The following is a 15,076-nucleotide window of genomic DNA, read 5'->3' on the forward strand; positions in this document are numbered from 1 at the left end:
TTGGGGGTCAACAGAGGTGGGGCACAGAACCTCACCCCCCCAACATTGCAGGGGCTTGAACACTCGCCCCTTCTGAGGGAGTTCTCCTGCCCCATGGCTGCTTCGCGCTTCCCATGCCAGCTTAAATCGGGACCCAGGCAACATACAGAGACTTGGCCCAGCTTGGATTGAATTCCAGGCAACAGAGAGTTGGCTGATGGCAGCTGCCCTATATCAAAATCCAGCCTAAATCCAGAAATGATCAGGGCTTTCTCAAGGATGCAAAATAATCCTTTCCATTAATATTTACAGAGTAAAGTAAGATTGTTGTTAGAGTATTAAATTTGACAGCAAAATAGTCAAGTTTTCAAATTAATTTAAATTAGCTAAATGAAATAAGTCAATATTCAAAAAAATGTAATTGTACAAAAGCTGTTCCTAAAGTATTAACCAAAATATCTATTGATAGTTCATTTCATGGTAAAATTACTTAACATGCAATGAACCTAAAGCAGTCATATTTTGTGCAAAAATTAAAATTTAAAGTTATCAAGACTGCATTATAAAAATCTTCCAAAGCCTCCTAAAAATTAAATAAAAAAGGGAGATAGTGGAAAAATACCATGTAAGAAAAAATATCCTGTAAGTAAATTACATCTAGAAAAAATTTTTTACTTTGAAAATTAATTTTCATACAGCAGGACACCCATGAAAAACATATATGGTGTCAAAATAAGCCAAAGGAAAATTGTTTGGGCAAAAAATAAAGGATCCCAAGTAAAATTTATAGAAAAGATTCCTCTATTAACTTTTGGTCGAGAATGTGTTTGTATATTTTCAGAAAACAACTCCTAGACCATGTGGACTCCTGCAACAGAGAGGAATTAACAGGAATGCTCCAGCCATGAAGACATTTGGCCCTTGGGCATTTAGAAAAATTACCGACCTTGTAAAACAGCAAATAGATTCAGCTTTAGCAAAACCCATCCAGGTTCACTATCAACGCCTAGAAATGGCCGAAAAACCTCCAGACCCAGACTCGCTCCTTCCCTACGGGGACAGCATCCTAACCAGAGGGATGCTTACCTATGCTCTACTTAGAGCCAGAGGTATGGGTATCAAACCGGGTGCAGAGCAAAGCATTGCAAGGGAAGGTTCAAACTTTTTTTAACCTCCTCTGGATTTCCCTGAGAGTATACCTGGTTTGCATAGAGGTTGACATCGATAAAAATAATGGCTCTGCCTCTCCTCCCCAAAAGATGTCAAGAGCCACACACGGTGGGTGTGCAAAGCCCACAGGAGGAACCAGGTCAATGTCTCCCCGGTTGGTTAAGGCCCACTCCCTTCTCTTAAACAGAGAGGGAGGAGATGTCAGGAGCCAAGAGTCAATGACAAATTAATTCTAACATTATTTTAGTAAGCTAATGAAACAGAACCTCATGGAAACTTGGTCCTCACCATTGGCTTACTTCCTCATGCCTGAGGACAAAGCATTCTTCGCATAGCTGCCCTTCAACCGCCCCATCCTTTATCTTTAGTCAACACCCTTTACGACCTTAGCCAAATTATCTAAGTCCACATGATCCGCTCAGCCCCTATCCCTCCTAGACATCTCCCCTTCTAGAACTTCCTCATACCCCCTCCCCTGCCTGCAGCCCCTGCTGGCAAGCACTGATAGGTCCACAGTTCACTCCCCGCGCCCCACCTCCCACTCCCTGACTTGGATATAAGGCACCGCTGTAAGAATAAAAATTTGAGGCTTGATCAGAAACCCATTTGTCTTGCCTCCATTCTCCGCGTCCCTTGTTTGTCTCATTTCTCTTAGGTTCGTCTCTAGCGACTGCGTTGTTGCCCCGCGGGTCGGGGCACCCTTGTAAATGTTGGCAGCCCAGAGAAGAGACTCGAAAGCACACTGAGACCATTCTACTTCAGACAAGACGAGGTTCAAACACTGGTTCTGGTACTTAGGAACTACACGGTCTTGAGTAAGCTACCTGGATGAAGATGGCAAGGATGAAGGCAGGTAATAAAAAGTATAGCTACCTTCTGGGATTAAAGCAAATGTGTGAGACCAATGTCACTGATACTGTTGTTGTTTTTATGGCTATTACTCCAGATTAAAGAGAAGATTTGCAATGCCGTAAGCACTTCCAGTCTAGAGACCTGGCAGTTAAAGATAGGCATTAGAAGTCATTGCCAGAGGTGGTTTGCAATGGCAGTCCCATTCAAGCAAGGGTCGGGTGGGGGACAAGAATCAAGCTGGGGAGGACAGTGCTAATAGCTTAGCCTCTTCTATCTGAAGAGATATTTGAAAGGCAAAAACAAATTAGTATCTAGTAATCTATCCGGAAGGCCAGGCAAAGGAGGGTGGGTAGTAGGCAGGAGGCCCAAGGCAGAGGATTGGGGATATATTATCCCCAGAAGGACTACAAACGAAAATTAAAAGTAGCTTGTTTTTGAAAATCCAAATTAAGATTTTAATCTGTGAGGTTGATATACATGAAGGAAGCAGTTTTACTAACCCAACAGCCTTTACTCCATGCTCAGAGGCTCACCGTGGCCCTGTGGAGGGGAGTCAGAGAGACTAGGTGGAATCCCAGAGGTGCGGCCTTAAACAAGTACCTCCAGCCTCACTGAGGCCAGTATCCTTCCTGTGGATGACACATGATCCTCCCTACCCTGCAGGATGTAATGTGAGGGTTATGTTCATCAAAGTAGGTGATCACACTACTTCTGCTGCCTCTCCATTCCACTCACCACCCTACACGCACATGTGCACACATGGGCTCGCACACACAGCCTCTCACCTGGCTCAGGAGTCATTTGGGATCTGATGGTAGAGTTTAGAAAGTGGCCTTGGTGAAGGACAGGACAGGATGACCAGATGGGATAAACCAAAGGGCTAATAGGCAACCTGGAAACTCAATGATTTCTCTTGGTGGAGAAGTGGCTTGGTGATACCCAAAGAGGTGGGCAGGCAAACAGGTCTCAGCCAGAGTGAGACCCAGGTCAGGAAGCATTTCTCCAAGGAAGGCTTTGGGCTGAGAAATAGGTATTTCTCAGATATCCAGGCTATCAGCACCCTGAAGACCAGTCCCCTAGCTTTCCTCACTGCCCTCTACTGATATATTCATTGTTCCTGATTCTGACTAAGCCCTCCTGCCATCCCACCCCAAATCTACATTCCTCCACCATCCTGCCACATGGTTTAGAGAACCCGGCAAGTCCAGCTGCTGCTTCCTGCCTGGCTCTGTGCCTGCCTAACCCTGCACCTGAGGCTCTTCTCGCCAAAGCTGCCTGCCCAGGTCAGCCAGAGGGAAGTCAGGAAAGGGCTCAGGTCCCAGAGTAGGGGAGTGTGGAATGAAGTCAGGCTGTGCTTCTAGGCAACTATATACCCCCAGATAACTCACTTTCTGCCCTCTGCCTGCTTCCTTTTCAAAAATGGAAATTATAATTCACCCTCGCTCACAGGCAGGTGTCAGGGTCAAATGAATGGACATATGTAAAAGGCACTTTATAATGTGAGATGAACAATACAAACAAAATACCAGTTGTCCCCCCTTATCTGTGGAAGATTTGTTCCAAGACCCCCAGTGGATGCCTAAAACCTTAGGTAGTACTGAACCTTGTATCCACTATGTATTTTCCTATAGGTACATAGCTATGATAAAGTTCAATTTATAAATTAGACACAGTGAGAGATTAACAACAACTAATAAGAAATAGACCAATTGTAACAATATACTGTAAAAAATTTATGTGACTGTGGTCTCTCTCTCTCCAAATATCAGATCACCAAGGTGGCTGCTAGGTCACTAACAGGCAGGTGGTGTATCCAGCGTGGAGATGCGGGACAAAAGGGCGATTCCATCCCAGGCAGGAAGGAGCAGGGCAGCGTGAGATTTCATCACGCTCCTCAAATTGATGCCAAGTTTATAAATTAATGAATTATTCATTTCTGAAAATTTCCATTTAATATTTTCGGACAATAGCTGACTTAAGGCAACTTTAAAAAGCAGCACCGTGGTCCTAGCTGATTTGGCTCAGTGGTTAGAGGGTTGACCTGAGGACTGAAGGGTCTGGGGTTTGATTCTGGTTTGAGCACCTACCTTGGTTGCTGGCTGGATCCCCAGCCCTGATTGGGGCGCATGCAGGAGGCAACCAATTGATGTTTCTCTCTTTGTCTTCCCCTGCTCACTTCCACTGTCTAAAACTCAATGGAAAAAAATATCCTGGGGTGAGGATTAACAACAGCAAAAAGCAGCACCACAGATAAGGGGGTCTACTGTATTGTTATCATGAGGGAAAATGGGGAAACTGTCACGTTTGAACCAACACTTTCCCATCATGTGATGTTACACTTGATGACCAAGTTAAATGATAATGTCTTTGTCCATGAGAAATCATTGAGTTTCCAGGTAGTCAATTTGCCCTTTGGCTGTGAAAGAAGCAGAATGGAAATAAGGGCACCTGCTAGAAATGTTTTCTATCCAGAACGGGGAGAACCAAGAAAGCACAGAAAAGTTCTCAGCCTCACAAAAACAGCTGAATCCCCAAGAAGACAGTGTGTGCTTGGGGCGCCCAAGACTTCTTCCTGTTTGTACTAAAACTCACCAGCACTTGCTATTGGTGGCTGAAGAGCAGACCAGAATGAAGAGGATGGAGGTAACCAGTGGCTCTCAGACCTAAATGTGCGCCAGCTTCCCTGCAGGCACTATGAAAACAGTGCTGGGTCCTGGAACTTCTGCATCAGTACACCAAAGCTAAAGCCCAGAGCGGGCATTACTAATAACTTCTCAGCAGGTGCTGCTGCTGCTGAGGAAACCAGTGGTTTGAGAACCACTGATAGAAGCTGTGTTTCAAGACCTATAAATATGACTTCACTTTAGAAATAAAATAATGCTTAACTCTTTCAAAAGGTATTATTGAGTGCCCTTGCCCGAGTTACTTAACTTATCTGAGCCACCAGTTTCTCACTTCCGTTCCATGAGATAGAGAAAATATTATCTATCTCACAGGGCTGCAAAGATTAAATGAGATAAGAGATGGGAAATGATATTTAAAAATGGTACTCCCAATCTTACAGCCCTTTCTTCTCATTAATCTTTAAACAAGACAAAAAAAAAAATCTAAGCTTTTTGGAGGGTACCTAAGGAACTCAGCAAACCTTCAGCATAGGAACATGTCAGCCAGAGGTAGGTTTGAAGAGAGAAAGAGGATCCGGAACCTCTGATGTATCTGACTAGCTCAATACACTATCATACATTCTTATTCATATTTGAGGAGATATCAGAGACAGTGAGGGTTTCTGTGTGGTAGTTATTTTTTTTTTTTTTTTAAAATCTAGGCCCTAAAAATCATGTCACAGTAGCTTTAATAGCTTTTTATGGGTTCTGCTCTATGTTTATCATTGGTGAACACAAGATGTGTTGGTTAAGGCTACAAAAGTGACTGTGAAAAGGGGCAGGTTTGTGCTCGTTTTGGCAGCACATGTACTATAAAGGGAATGATACAGAGAAGATTGGCATGGCCCCTGTGCAAGGATGACATGCAAATTCTGGAAGCATTCCATATTTTTACATTGACAGCAGTTTGGTGATTGCCAGAGGAAAAGGGGTGGGGTGCGGGAGGTAGAAGAGGGTAAATGGAGGATAAATGGTGACAAAAGAAGACTTGACTTGAAGTAGTGAACACACAATGCAATATACAGATGATGTTTTATAGAATTGTACACCTGAAACCTGTATAATTTTATTAACCAATGTCATACCAATAAATTCAATAATTTTTTAAAAAAAATTAAAGAAAAGGGCCAGCTTTTACACCTGGATGACTCTAGGAGACATGTGGAGACCCGAGTGCTCCCATTTTATATATGGGTAAGCTGAGGCCCGGAATAGTTGAGACAGCCAAATACCACCAGTAGAATGCCTAAGTTGAAGGCTGTAATGATGAAAACTAGAGTGTAAAATAATACATTTCATAGGACTTTGTGGTCTGGGTTGAAGCTGCAGGTTCACTTCTTTGAGATAGGGCCCAGGAAACCCCAAAGTTACAGTAGCCAGTTTGAGGAGCAGGTCAAAAATAGCATAATTGGAATAAATGAGGAAGGAAAGAGAAAAGAGAAAGGACGGTAGAAGAGAAAATGGAGAAAAATAGTAAGAAGAGTAATGTTCACCTGGCAACCTCTCCCCCTTCCATCCAACTGGATACAGAGTTGGGGTCCTGGCCCTGGTCAGTACTAGCCATGGCTACTGAGATAAGCACAGAATTTATGTGATGAAAAGGAAAAGGAAAAGGAAAAGGAAAACTAAACTGAAGAATGAATGAGAACAATGAAATGAATAATATTGCCAAGTGGAAACACTGGTTGTTGGAAGAGTAAGCAAACTTACTAACAAGCAGACTCCATACTTTTTGGGTTATTGTTCCACTCTATGTTGATTTTACCAACTAATAGGACAAATAAGCTCATCGCACAGAACTAGTCATCCTAGTCTTCATCTAAAGCAGTGGTTCTCAACCTTTCTAATGCTGCAACCCTTTAATACAGTTCCTCATGTTCTGGTGACCCCCAACCATAAAATTATTTTCGTTGCTACTTCATAACTGTAATTTTGCTACTGTTAATGAATCATAATGTAAATATCTGTGTTTTCCGATGGTCTTAGGCTCTACAGCAGTGGTTCCCAACCTGTGGGTCCCAGGTTGGGAACTGCTAGCAGGGTCACCTAAGACCATCGGAAAAGATATTTACATTACGAGGGGGAAGTCAGTGCTCAAATTGGAGGAAGCTAGGAGAAGCAGGACATGTGCCCACTACTTTTCCTTGCATCTTCTGTCTAAGGCTAATGGGGCTGGATTGGTGGCCCCTGGAATAGAGGCGGTTGGCATAGAAATGGGAAACAATCAAGGAGTAGGTCAGTCAATGACACAAAACAAAATTCAGTCACTGAAGATGGCCTGAGAAAATGTTAAATTAGAAGGACATAGAAATCAGGAATTCATCTCATATATTGATTTATCTATAATTGTCTTGAATAGTAGATTCCTATTTAGCTCTTCACATATGAACCCTTTTCACTTTAATTTAGACCAACTTTCTTATTATTGTCTTTTTCTAACATCTTTTTTAATTTTATGTTGTTGACAGTATTACAAATGTCCCTCGTTCCCTGCACTCCCCCATTTGCCCACCTCCACCCAACTCCTGCCACCCCTCCCCTTGCCTCCACTACTCTGTTGTCTGTGTCCATAAGCTATGTATATATCTTTTTTGGCTACTCTCTTCACCTTGTTTTACCCAGTTACCCCCACCCACTCCCCTCTAATATCTGTCAGTCTATTCCAAGTATCCATGCCTCTGGTTCTATTTTGTTTGCCAGTTTATTTTGTTTATTAGATCCCACATATAAGTGAGATCATGTGATACATCTTTCTCTGACTGGCTTGTTTTGCTTAGCATATTCCTCTTCAGGTCCAGTCATGCTGTCACAAAGGGTAAGAGTTCCTTCTATTTTTATAGTGTGTAGTATTGTGTAAATATACCACAGTTTTTTTAGCCACTCATCTATTGATCAGCACTTGGGCTGTTTCTAGATCTTGGCTATTATAAATAATTATGCTATAAAATAGGGGTGCATGAATTATTTATGATTGCTATTTTGGATTCTTGGAGTATATTTTTAGAAGTGTGATCTCTAGGTCAGAAGGCAGTTCCATTTTTAACTTTTTGAGGAAACTCCATAGTGTTTTCCATAATGACTGCACCAGTCTGTATTCCCACCAACAGTGCACTAGGGTTCCCTTTTCTCCACAGCCTCACCAGCACTTGTTTGTTGATTTATTGATGGTAGCCATTCTGGCAGGTGTGGGCTGATATATTGTCCTTTAATTTTCATCTCTTTGATGATTAGTGACATTAGCATTTTATCGTATTTCTACTGGCCAAAATCAACTTCTTGTGATCAAAAGACACAGCTAGTTATCTTCTAAGTTACTATATCTTAGCATCTAACACAGTGACTATAATTGAATTGATTTGAAGACAGTCATTCCAAAAACATGCTGAATCAAGTTGAAGAGATAGGGGCTCTAAGATTGAGCAAGTATTCATATCTCATCATTTTATCATGAGTCTTGAAAAAATGTGGGAATTTACTCAGAATTCATAAGATATCTAGAAGAAAATGGCATATGCCTTTGTATTTCAAAAAGTCAAGTCAAGTTGGTTCAGCATGTAAGTGCAATACTAATATCTTCTTGCAACCACATCAAAATTATAACTAAATTACAGAACAACCATCATTGAGAATCACCTGAAATATAGCTAAACAGAGTCTTATAACTGAGGATATGTGGAGACTGGTAGGAGGGGGATAGAGATGTGGACAGGTGGGTCCCACAAGCACATGTGACTGCTAAAATTCCAGAGGGATATTTCAGTTGCACAATCCCCTTTGAGGAGCAAGGCCATTGTTCCTTTGCTGAGCTCTTGCAGAGCTGGCAGGTGGGCACCATATCTAAGTCTCCATCAACCTGGCAAACACTGTTCCCCCCAATCCGGTGATTCCCTGAGACCCTACCCCACTCAAGTTTCAGTGCCACCAAGTGCCATTCCATGCAAACTGCCTATCTTAGCTCATGTTGTGGACTTCGCTAAAATCTCTCAAAACAAGCAGCATTTGGCCTTAAAATGCCCCAAACCACTTGCTAAGAGGCCCCAGGCCTGGCACTAGCAGCAGCCAGCCCTTGATTCACAGCTTGGTCTCTCCTGGGTACCTCTAACCTCAGCACAAGTAGCAGCCATCTACAGATTGCTTTGTAGCTTATGCTGGGTGGCCCCAGGCAAGACACAGGTGTCAGCTGACCTTGGCCTGTACCTCCCAGGGGGCCCCAGAGCCAGTGCACCCAGTGAACAGCTCAGACCACACATAAACACCAACCAACCACCTCCACTAGCAACACACTCCAGGGAAGGACTTAGTGGGTATTGGAGCCTACTGAAGTGTCATGAACCTGCACAGTAGATCCTTCATGGTAGTTGCAGCCAGTCCTCACAGCCAATTTTCTTGAAGGTAAATATCTCCCATAAATGTGCCAGCAGCAATCAACACTCAACTACAATAGGTTGGTGCACTTAGCCCACATGGAGGGAACACCTGAAACACCCAGCTCAGGTGACTGGGGCGGGGGGGGGGGACTATGCCAATGGGATGGACCTACAGAACACCTACTACATAAAGCCATTCTATTAAGTCTGGGAGACCTAGCAGGTGAGAATTAATCAAACAATAAAAATAAATAAAAAACAATGGAAAAAATATCCAGAAAAAGAACTAAACAAAATAGGCCAATCTACCTTTGGTATAGTTCAAAACACTGGTTATGACAATGCTCAATGAACTTAAGGAAAGATTATAAGAACATCAATAAAGAGATAGACATTCTGGAGAAATGGATAGAAATATGGCAGCAGAATAGACAAACGGGTTTGAGCCTTGTCCTGGAGCAGAAAAAAAGAACAGCTGAGGGTTGCATGGGGAGTATTTGTTGGCAAGTTAGGGACAGCTAAACTCCAGGAGAAGGTGGGGGACTGCTGGATGGGGTTCTCCTGACTGGGCAGCCCCCACTGCTGCTGGGTTCCCTTTCAGAGCAACAGGCTTGGACGCGGAGACCGCACCATCTTGAAGGGGGAGTAGATATTATCGGAAGCTTGAAAAGGTACAACTGAGGCAACCACCAGAACACCAGTCCCCACTTGGCACAAACACGTGGATTCAGAGGAGCTCTACACTCCACCATGGAAAGGTCAGATTTCGCCTGGGATAAGGTGAGGTCTCTGGTCCCAGTGGGAGAGAGAAACGTGCGCACTGTGGGAGCTGCAGGACTGGGGAAAGTCTGTGCTCAGAAAAATTCGTGGCTGTTGGGGCTGGAGTGATCCGTGAATGTGAAAGGGGGTTCTCAGAGCTGCTAACAGAAGGGATCTCTAAAAAGCAATGCATTTTGTTCTGATGAAAAAGTCATCCTAAAAATATTAAAAGTGTGCCAGCTGCTTAGACCCAAGGGGGAAAGGAGGACTGTGCAGATTTGCCTGCAGCCCTGTTATTCTCACACTTGGGCTTTTTCCTCTTCAAATCCTTGCTTCTGATTACTAAGCCCAATACACAGGATCACCCAGTTGGGGACACCCTGGGAGACTGCAGGGGAAAGTTGTTTTTCTGGAACCTGGGGATCTGAGCAGGGAGTGACCATCGGAGAGCCAGCTCTGAGGCAGCCCACTCCCACAAACTAGTATTGAGTGCCACAGGGAAAAAAGGCTCTAAACACAGGCTAGAGAGGCCATATATAGACCCGGAAGTCAATCCAGAAACACTGCCACCCAGGGGCTGAATCACAAATTGACTCTTGTGTAATAAAAAAATAAAGGAATACGAGAAATTAAGACACCTGCTTAAAAATCAGGACTGGCTTACAACACTGAGGAGCAGTGGAAAACAGGGATCTGCAACACTGTCCTGACTGGGAAACAAGCGTACCAAACAGAACAATAGAGGAAGTGAATGACCTTCATTACTGCACATTTTATTTTTTTACTTTTTATTTTTTATTTTTTTTAATTTTATTTTCTTCATCTTTTACTTAAAAAAATAATTTTTTTCCTCACTTGATTTTACATTTTTAATTATTACATTTTTATTTTCAATCAGTATTATTACTACTACTATTTTACCTTTTTTTTTAAGTGTCATTTTATTTTCTCTTTATTTTATTTTGGGATTAGTGTTCTACATTCTATTTTCATCTTTCCTTTTGCATCCTTTTACTCTATCTCAACTCTACCTTTATGCCATCACTCTCTTCCTAACTTTTCCCCTTTTGGTGTCCTGTTTCTCTTACCCTTTTCCTGCTTTAGATTTTCCCTATTCTTTCTATTTACACCCTGTTAAAATTTCACCCTACTTATATATCTAATTTCCAATCCCCTGCTCCAAGTCCATACACACCTCTCTCTTCTCTATCTTAACTATCCAAAAAATTGTTTTTCTCTCTGTCATTATGTTGTTGTTTGCTTGAATGTTGACTATATCGATTCTTTATGCTTTTTTGTGAGATTGTTTTGCTTATTCTTTTTTTGTTTGTTTTTTTTTGTTTGCTTTGTTTTTGTTTGTTTTATGCTTCTGTTTTCTCTCGCCTCACTTGATATTAGTTGTTTGTAGTTTGTATTAATTTCCAGGTACTTGTTGCTGGCATTTGCTGGGATTAGTGGCTGTTCTTTTGGAGTTTTATCCCCATATATATAGTTATTTCCCCTTTTCTTTCTTAGTCTCTTTCTTTTCTTTTTCATTTTCCCAATTACATTTTGGCACTCATTTTTTTTTCTTTTTCCTCTTCTACTTTCTCTCAAATCCCCTAATTTGCCTTTCTCTGGTGGTCACCTTTATTGGGGGTTATTAATATTGTGAATACATTTCTGTTCAGTGCCTTGTGTTTTGTACTTAGTTGTGTTGTATTTTGTGCTTTTAAATCAATGCAGGAGAGAGAGAACTACATAACCAGACATCCAGAGAAGAGAGACCATGGGGAGACAAAGAAACAGCCCACATATGAAAGAAAAGCAGGCATCACCAGAAAAGAAAGTAAACAAAATAGAGTCAAGAAACATGTCAGAGAAAGAATTCAGAGAAATGGTCATAAGGTGGCTGAAAAGAATGGAAGACAAATTCGATAATATGAGTAAGAACCAAGAGGAAATGAATAAGAACCAAGAAGAAATGAAAAATGGCATCACTGCTGTAAAGAACTCAAGGGAAAGCATCAAGAGTAGACTAGAAGAAGCAGAGAACCGCATCAGTGAACTAGAGGACAAGGTGGGAAAAATACACAGTTAGAGCAGCTTCTAGAAAAATTAAAAATAAAGAGCAGGAGGAGAGCCTAAGGGAACATTGGGACAACATGAACCAAAACAACAACTGCATAATAGGGGTTCCAGAAGGAGAGGAAACTGAGCAAGGAATAGAAAACGTGTTTGAAGAAATAATGACAGAAAACTTCCCTGATATAGGGAAGAAAAACCCCACACAAACCCAAGAAGCTCACAGAGTCCCAAGCAAAATGAACTCCAAAAGACTGATGCCAAGGTACATTATAATTAAATTGGCAAACACCAACAACAAAGTAAGAATCTTAAAAGTGGCCAGAGAGAGACAGAAAGTTACATACAAAGGAACCCCCATCAGACTAGCAACTGATTTCTCAACAGAAACTCATTAGGCCAGAAGGGCATGGAATGAAATATACAAAGTCATGCAAAGGAAAGGTCTGAATCCAAGAATACTATACCCAGCAAGGCTATCAATCAAAATTGAAGGTGAAATCAGGAGCTTCACAGACAAAAAAGGACTAAGGGAATTTATTACCACCAAACCAGCAATGCAAGAAATGCTAAAGGGTCTGCTATAATAAAGAGATAGAAAAAATAAAGATTCAGATAGAAAACATAAAGAAGAACCAGTCAGAAATGAAGACTACAATAACTGAAATGAATACATTACAGGGAGTCAACCATAGAGTAGATGAAGCACATAATCAAATCAGTGATTTGTAAGATAAGGAAGCAGAAAACACCCAATCAGAGCAACAAAAAGAAAAAAGAATCCAAAAAGTGAGGATATTTACAGAGCTTCTGAGATAACTGCAAGTGTACTAACATTTGCATCATTGGGGCTCCAGAAGGAGATGAGAGAGAAGAAGTAATTAAAAACCTACTTGAAAAAAATGGTGGAAAACTTCCCTAACCTGGTGAAGAAAATAAACTTCAAGTCCAGGAAGCACAAAGAGTCTCAAATGAGATGAACCCAAGGAGGCCCACACCAAGGTATATCATAATTAAAATACAAAAGGTTAAAGACTAAGAGAAAAATCTTAAAAGCAGCAAGAGAAAGACAGGTAGTTACCTACAAGGGAGCTCCCATAAAACTATCAGCTGATTTCTCAACAGAAACATTTCAGGCCAGAAGGGATTTCCAAATAATATTCAAAGTGATGAAAAGCAAAGACCTACATCAAGATTACTCTATCAAAAAATGCTATTATTTAGAATCAAAACACAGATAAAAAGCTTCCTAGACAAAGAAAAAGTTAAAAGATTTCCTCACCACCAAACCAGTATTATAAGAAACTAGAGGCCCGGTACATGAAATTTGTGCATAGGAGGGGGTCCCTCAGCCCGGCCTGCACCCTCTCCAATCTGGGACCCCTCGGGGGATGTCCAACTGCCTCTCGCAATCCAGAACCACTGGCTCCTAACCACTTGTCTGCCGGCCTGATCTCCCCTAACCACCTCTGTCTGCCTGCCTGATCATCCCTAAACTGCTCCCTTACAGGCCTAATCATCCCTAACTGCTCCCTTGCTGGCCTTATTGCTCCTAACCACCTCTGCCTCACCCCGCACCTGGTACTCAGGATACCCTTCTATGGCCTGTCACAGCCACCTGGGACCTGGGATTCCCTCCCTCTGGCCTGCCGAAGGCACCCAGGACCTGGGCTGGCTTTGCCTGGGCTGGCCACAGCCTCAGGGGACTGTGGGGAGCCACTTTGCACAGGCTGCAGCTGTGGGCACCCAGGACCTTGGGGCTGGTAGCTTGTCCCTCTCCCAGGCCGCAGCCTGGATGATCCCCATTCCTCTCTTGAGAGCTCATTTGTGCCTGGCTGGTCCCCATTCCTCTCTCCCCAGTGTTGAGTGTCTAAGCTGTTATGGTGTGATGGCACGAGGGTGTGACAACCATTTGCATATTATCTCTTTATTATATAGGATGTTAAATGAATTTATTTAAGGAGAAAAAAATATGTGAATAATAAAATGGCAATACATATCTATCAACAATTACTTTAAATGCAAATGATTAAATGCTCCAATAAAAAGACATATGGTGGCTGAATAGATAACAAAACAAGATCCTTACATATGCTGTGTACAAGAGACAGACTGAAAAAAGGGATAGTAAAATATATTGGGGGCAATCAGGCCAGCAGGAGAGGGCAGTTGGGGGCAATCGGGGTGGCAGGGGAGCAGTTAGGTGTCAATCAGGCAGGCAGGCAGGCAGGAGAGTGGTTAGGAGCCAGCAATCCCGGATTGTGAGAGGGATGTCCCTGTGGGATTGGACCTAAACCGGCAGTCAGACATCCCCTGAGGGGTCCCAGATTGGAGAGGGTGCATGCCAGGCTGAGGGACACCCCTCACCCCCACTCCCACCCCCGGTGCACCAGGCCACTAGTATAGTCAATAATATTATAATGTATTTTGTCAGATGGGAACTAGATTTATTGGGATGCTCACTTTGTAAGTTATGCAATGTGTAATCACTGGGTTGTGCACCTGAAACTAATATAATATTGTATGGCAACTATAATTAAAAAATAAAAAATATATATATTTAAGAGAAAAAGAGTTGACATAGAATACATTTATGTAGTGGCTAAAATCGCATTCTGACTTTCCAATCAAAAATGATCTGGTAATGGAACCAAATAATCTGGCACCAAAAGGAGCTCTTGATGAATTCAGTTTTTGTTTGTTTTTCTTTCCAGAATGAGTCTACATAATGAGAGGAAATAAAGGTGGGTAAATACAGAAGAATGACACACACAGTTGGGGAAAAGACAGAGAATATAAAATAGGTCTTTATTTTCTTTCAAAAAAATTTGTGTGTTTTAGGCAATTTTCAGTTTGGGGGCCAAGAAAAAGAAAAGAAAAAAGCCTAAGTTGAGGCAATAACAGAAAGAAAGCAAATACCCCCAACTCTCAATTTTGCTTTGATCTTTTATATCAAGAAGAAAAGTCTTGAAACTGAGAACAGATGAAAAGAGCTGACAGGGAACAACGTTCACAACAGGTGAGGAAACACCAAAAGGGTCCCTTTCATCTGAGCCAAGTATTCTGGTCTGAACAGATTACATCTCATGACAGACACACCTTGTCAATGTGACTAAACACTAGGCTTTATTGTTTGAGAAATTAAGGAGAATGGTGGAAGGTGGGAACAGGAATATTGTTTTGATTTTTAAAAAGAAAAATAAGGTAGATTCTGGAAACAAC

General features: G+C 42.0%; 1 long non-coding RNA gene across 1 annotated transcript; it reads left to right on the plus strand.

The window, feature by feature from the left end:
- Positions 1-981: 981 nt before the first annotated feature.
- On the plus strand, positions 982-14,957 carry LOC307115007. Its single transcript, XR_013815060.1, has 4 exons — positions 982-2,002; positions 9,633-9,789; positions 11,516-12,856; positions 14,569-14,957. It is a non-coding gene; the product is annotated as an uncharacterized lncRNA (long non-coding RNA).
- The last annotated feature ends 119 nt before the right edge of the window (positions 14,958-15,076 follow it).

Source organism: Cnephaeus nilssonii, assembly GCF_951640355.1.
Source record: "Cnephaeus nilssonii genome assembly, chromosome: 19".
Classification (NCBI taxonomy): Eukaryota; Metazoa; Chordata; class Mammalia; order Chiroptera; family Vespertilionidae; genus Cnephaeus; species Cnephaeus nilssonii.